The following is a 6,000-nucleotide window of genomic DNA, read 5'->3' on the forward strand; positions in this document are numbered from 1 at the left end:
CGGATGTATATTCAGATACGCCCACATACATAAACACACAGATACACACAAAGTCTTTGAAAATTAGTTGCAAACATCACGGCATTTTAGCTCCAAATATGTCAGAAGTTTCCTAATAAGAACATGCTCCTCCATAGCAACAGTACCACCATCGCACACAGGAATTTTAATGTTGATATAATACAATTGTCTAATATACAGCCAATATTCAAATTTCCTCAATACTGTCCGTTATAACTGCTTTTTTTTAAAAACAAAGATTTTATTTATTTATTTTAGAGAGAGAAGGAGAGTGTGTGCGTGTGCACCTGTGTGGGGTGGGGGTGGGGCGGGGAACAGGGAGAGGGAGGGACAAGCAGACCCTGAGCTGAGTGCAGACCCTGTCCTGGGGCTAGATCACATGACTCGGAGACAGGACCCGGGCTGAAACCAAGAGTCTGCACTCAACTTACTGAGCCACCCAGCTACCCCATATAGCTTTTCTTAAACAGAAAAGCTGTGATTCAATCAAATACCATGTGTGGTTTTTAGCTGCTATGACACTTCGGTATACCTGAAATTAGAACAGTTTTAGTCTTTTTTGGGGGAGCGGGTCTTTTATGACACTGACATTTTGGAAGAGTCTGGGTTGGTCATTTGTGTCTTTTGTGGACAGTTCACAATTTGGATTTGTCTGATTATTTCCTTATGATTAGGTTTGCGTTAAAATGTTTTTGGCAGGGATGTTACTTGAGTGAGGTGTGCAAGGGCATCACAGCAAAGGGCACATGAATATCAGCCTGTTTTAGTACTGATGATGCTAATGTGATCACTTGGTTAAAAGTGGTGTCCACCACATTGCTCCATTTTCGAGATACCCTTTCCCCTTTCTGACTGCTAAGTAGTCTATGAGGTGATACTTGACATTGCTTGAATAGCCTGTTTCCCAAGTTAGCATCTATTGATCGTTCTTGCTTGGATTATGTTTGGATTCTTAATATTAAATTCAGTTTGGGAACTGTTTCTGTGGTCTCATTAGGAACATGTGACTTCTGTAAAGTTCCTGGAGATAGGTGAATACCCAGGAGGTTCCCTCCTCTCCCTACTCCCACCTCTTTACTGCCTCCAGGGACCCCTCATGTCCTCAAATCCTGGTTGGGAACCATTGCTGTATGAAAAGAAAACTGGTCTTGGAGTCAGCATAGTGGTATTGGAAAGATCTGGGCTCAGATTCTGGACCCACCGCTTATTAGGTCTATGACATTTATCATGTTACATAACCTTCCTGAACCTCTTTCTTCAACTGTAAAATGGAAGATAATGGTTGTGGCAGACACTGTTGGTGGCCTACCCAACACACATTTCCCTGTTTTTCTTGCTAACAGAACTCCGGTTGTATTTATTTGGCATGTGCCAAGCCCCCAGGAGGAGTCATAATTTAAAACTAAGCTAGGGGCACCTCGCTGGCTCAGTCGGAAGAGCATGCAACTCTTGATCTTGGGGTCATGAGTTCAGGCCCCACGTGGGCTGTAGAGATTACTTAAATAAATAAAACTTTAAAAAATAAATAAAACCAAGCTAACTGAAGCCTTCCAATTCCCCTTGGTCAGTGTTAGTTTAGGTGTAAGCATCTGGCTCAGTTCTGGCCCAGGAGATACAGGTAGAGGACTGCCAGTTTTCTGGGAAAGATTTTTCTCCCTTCTTATAGTGAGTGCTGTCATGCAAGGAAGCCATGCTTTGTGAGCTGGGGTGGCCATAGTGCAAACCTGAGGTGCAAGCCTGCAAGGAATCCTAACTTGCTGATGGAGGGCAGAGTGGGGGAAGGAAAGAATCTGGATCCTTGATATCATGGAGCTTCCCAGCCAATCCTAGGCATACTTTCCTCCAGACTCTCTGGTAAGCAAACACATATCCTTATGCCATTGTCGAGTTTTTCTCTTGCTTGTAGTTAAATGCATCCTTATTGATATAATGATCCTTATGATTGAGGTAAGGCGAGTGAAAGTGTCTATCCCTGTGCATGATGTAGGCACTCAAAAGATGTCAACTTCCTCCCATACTTTGACCCTTCATACTGCCCACTCTATTGAACCCCACCCCTGGGTGAATCCAACAAGCCCCTCTCTGGGCCTGCTTCCAGATTGCCAAATTGAGTTTCAGGAGACACACAACAAGGCAGATCAGCACAAACATTGACTTTTGGTGACCACCCTCAACTGGGTCGTCTGCACTTTCCGGGTAGTTTCTACTCTTCCACTCTCTGAAACAGCAATTTCAAAGCTTCTTCATGCTCCTTTCTCTTTGCCCACCACCGTGCCTCCCCGTCTCGGCTCACAGACAGAAGAAAACAACCTCATCTCCTACTTCACAGACAACAAAAAAGCCATCAGAGCGGGGCTTGCCAATCTTCCTCCACCAAATGTCCTGAGAAATTCTTCCTCTTCGGGGCCAGTCCCTCGTATGTCACACAGTCTGGCCCACCCCACCCCCCATGGTGGTTTTTAGATCTCCTCTGGCATTAGTCTGTCTTTAGAAGGCTCCACCATGTACCATACCAAACATATTCAGATGTACTCACTTCCTATATTAAATAATATATTTTTGCTGTAAAAATCTTAAATAATTTTTTTTAAAAATTGCTTTAATTATTTAGCTGCAGGTAGTTTGCCTAATTTGTGATTGGCTATGGTTTTTTTTTTAGGAGCACTAAGGTGCTATGTGGGATTTATTTTTTTTTTTAAAGGATTTTATTTATTTACTTGAGAGAGGGAGTGCAAGCTAGAGAGAGAGAAAGAGAGAGAGCACATGGGGCAGAGGGAGAGAGAGCAGCAGACTCCCGCTTGAGCAGGGAGCCTGAGGTGGGGCTTGATGTGAGGCTTGATCCCAGGACCCTGGGATTATGACCCGAGCCAAAGGCAGAAGCTCAACAGACTGAGCCACCTACTTGGGATTTATTTTAAGGTAAGAGAAATCTAACTCCCAAATTGTTTTCAAATGTAAATGCCATTTTGAACATTAAATATTGTCATAAAGGAAGTTGACATAATAATCTGTTGTGCCAGCACTTAATTAAACATTAATTTTGATTATTCACGGTTTAAAAAAATTTTTGGAGGCAATGATTTTACGTTTAGCACTCAGATTTTTTTATAGGTCCCTGAAAAGCTCCTAGGCCTTAGGTAGTTTATTGAATGCCAGGTGCCCCTTCCTGCCCCTCAGGGCTCTTAACCCCTCCCTCACTCACATCTTCCACACCTCCATCTCTGCTTGATTCTTCCCAACTGCATTTAGATGCACTGATTTCTGCCATCCAGATAAACCATTCTAGCCTAACAAAACCTAGCCTAGCAAAATCACACCAGAGCCCATTGCAACTAACCTTTCTAACTGTCCCCTCCCTTTGTCACCAAAGGCTGACATCAGAGTCGTTTACACTATATGTACTTTGAGATGGTCCCTTACTCGCTTGGCTTTCAGGGCAAAGACCGAACTCTGTACCTTGGCCTGTAAAGCCCAACCAAATGGGGGCTCTGCCAACCTCAAAGACCCCACCCCCAGCTCTACTTCCTCGCAATTCTTCAGACACAAGCTTTCTCCTACCTTTGGGTCTTTGCTCTTACCTTTGTGCCCCACTCGGAGCACTCTCTCCCACCTACTTATTTGCCGCTATAACTTGTACTTCTCTGGGCAGCCTCCCCTGACCTTCCAGAGTCAGTCCTTCTATTACATAGCACCTGGTGCTATTGCTTCATGACATTTGATATGTAGTTATTCATAATCAGTCATTGTGTCCTCATGTTAGTTTGCTAGAGTTGCCATAAAAAGCAGCATAGACTGGGTGGTTTAAACAGCAGAAATATATTTTCTCACAGTTCTGGAGGCTAGAAGTCTAAGATCAAGATGGTGGTAGGTTTGGTTTCTTTTGAGTCCTCTCTCTCAGGCTTGCAGTTAATTGCCTTCTCACTGTGTCCTCACATGGCCTTTCATCTATGTGTGTGTGCAACCCTGGGGTTTCTTCCTCTCCTTACAAGGACACCAGCCTTATTTTAATGTAATTATCCTTTAAAGACTTTATCTCCAAGTACTGTTCTGTTCTGAGTCACTGGGGTTTGGGACTTCAACATACGACTTTTGGAAGGGCACAATTCAGCTCATAACTATCAGGGACTGTGTCCTCCTTCCCAGTGTATCCCTTGTGCAAGGGCCATGCTAATCTCTCCTGTATCGTTCCAATTTTAATATATGTGCTGCCGAAGCGAGCACATCCTCCCCAGTGTATCCCAAGCCCTGAGCATCATGCCAAGACACAAGAACACATTTTCTATTTAATTAACTTCCCCAAGACTAACTGTGTGACATTGGCCTGGTTCCTTCTATTCTCTGTACCTAGTTGTGCCCCCTGTAATATCAGGCTGGTGATGCTGGTCTCTAAGGACCGTCGGACAGTTGACCCAACCTCCTTTAATTATCTCTTCTGTGAAATCTTTCCCCCTCACCACTAGAGGGAGATGTTACTTCTAGTTTTTTTCTCTGCGGGACTGTGCCTTAACTCTCTTGTCCCTGGGACATTAAAAGTGGAGGAGCTGAGGCCAAGGACAGCCTGCAGCCAAACTATCAGCAGGCCATTCAGCCCTGGGCTTGAATTTCAACTCTGCCTTTTCCTGGCTGAGGTATCTTTGCCAGGGTCCCCTTGAGAGTGTTAGTTTTCTCTGCTGCTGAGTGGGCAATGAGAATGCCTCATCCATGATGCTATGTGGGGCAGGCTTCCAGATTGAGCTCCCAGTCTAGAAACCCCAGAAATGCAAATGCCCCACTTGCTCCCTTCTCAGTAAACAAGTTCCTGTCTGCTGATGTGTCGTTGAGAATGTTGGCAAGTCTGTCTAAGGAGTGGGCCTTTCTGACGGCTTGGACTGGCCAGAGAGGGCAGATGTCCAGAGAAAGGCAGGCAGGCAGGCAGGCAGAATTCCGTCCTGCTGCCTGCCTCCTCCCCGACGAAGTAGGAATGTAGGATGCTTTGGGGCATCCAGGGTGGATGCAAGAGAGATCCTGGTCAATTCCAATTTTTGAGGCTCCAAATTTGTTAAAGTATGAAATGCCTAAATTAAGTGCAAAAAGGCAATTCGGAGACAAAAGCACTTAGAATATTAGTTTCATAGTAAGTGTATGTTTTAAACATACATTAAAAGGCAACCAGATTTGGTCACATACAGGGACCCTTGACTATTGTCTGCCCCCCAACACTTAACCATACAGTCAGACCTCAAGGACCAATTTCCCAATGATGCTGCCACCCCTGGGGAAATAAAGTGGCTGTGCATAGAACTGGAAGCAGGCTTGGCTATGAACCAAAACTAGAGTCAGAAAAAAGCACAAGGAAAAAAAGCTACAAGAAATCCACCCCACAAGCTGCAAAAGATGGCCTGAGTTCAAACAGCTCAAAACGTACCCTTCTTGGGCCTTGTGGATTCAGTTTTGACTGAATCCTCGGCTATGCAACCAGACCCTTTCAAAAAGTGGTTTACTTGCAAAGAAGCCTTCTAAGGGACACCAGGCTTTAAAATAATTTGCTCCTCAGTAAAAAATACAACACCCATTTAAAGGGGAAAACACCATAAGATCGTGAAGGTTAAAAGTTTAGTCTGTTTTTTGTGGGAAACAGCAATTTTCTTACATGATGATGATCAACATAATGCCATAGGTTCAGAAATTTGTACTATTAAAGTCAGGGATAAAGTTGTTTTAGTCAGAGAGTCAGGAAAGACTTGTTTCATTTGGTATATAGCCCGTTGCTGTTGGTTAAGTAAGTCCTAACTTACTTAAAATGAATTCTAGAATTAGCTTATGAAAAGCACAATTACACTGCAGTGTGATTTTTGTGTGTTAAAGTGTTACTTTGGGGGTGCTTGCGTGGCTCAGTGGGCTAAGCAGCCAAGTCTGGATTTGGATCAGGTCCTAATCTCAGGGTTGTGGGATGGAGCCTCATATCTGCTCTGCCCTGAGCACAGAGTCTGCTTGTCGGTC

At 44.2% G+C, this 6,000-nt stretch overlaps 1 non-coding gene across 1 annotated transcript; it reads right to left on the reverse strand.

Annotated features, from left to right (window-relative positions):
* Positions 1–4,135: 4,135 nt before the first annotated feature.
* On the reverse strand, positions 4,136–4,242 carry LOC123325385. Its single transcript, XR_006540398.1, has one exon. It is a non-coding gene; the product is annotated as a U6 spliceosomal RNA (small nuclear RNA).
* Positions 4,243–6,000: the final 1,758 nt, after the last annotated feature.

This window comes from Neomonachus schauinslandi, chromosome 7, assembly GCF_002201575.2.
Source record: "Neomonachus schauinslandi chromosome 7, ASM220157v2, whole genome shotgun sequence".
In the NCBI taxonomy this organism is placed as follows: Eukaryota; Metazoa; Chordata; class Mammalia; order Carnivora; family Phocidae; genus Neomonachus; species Neomonachus schauinslandi.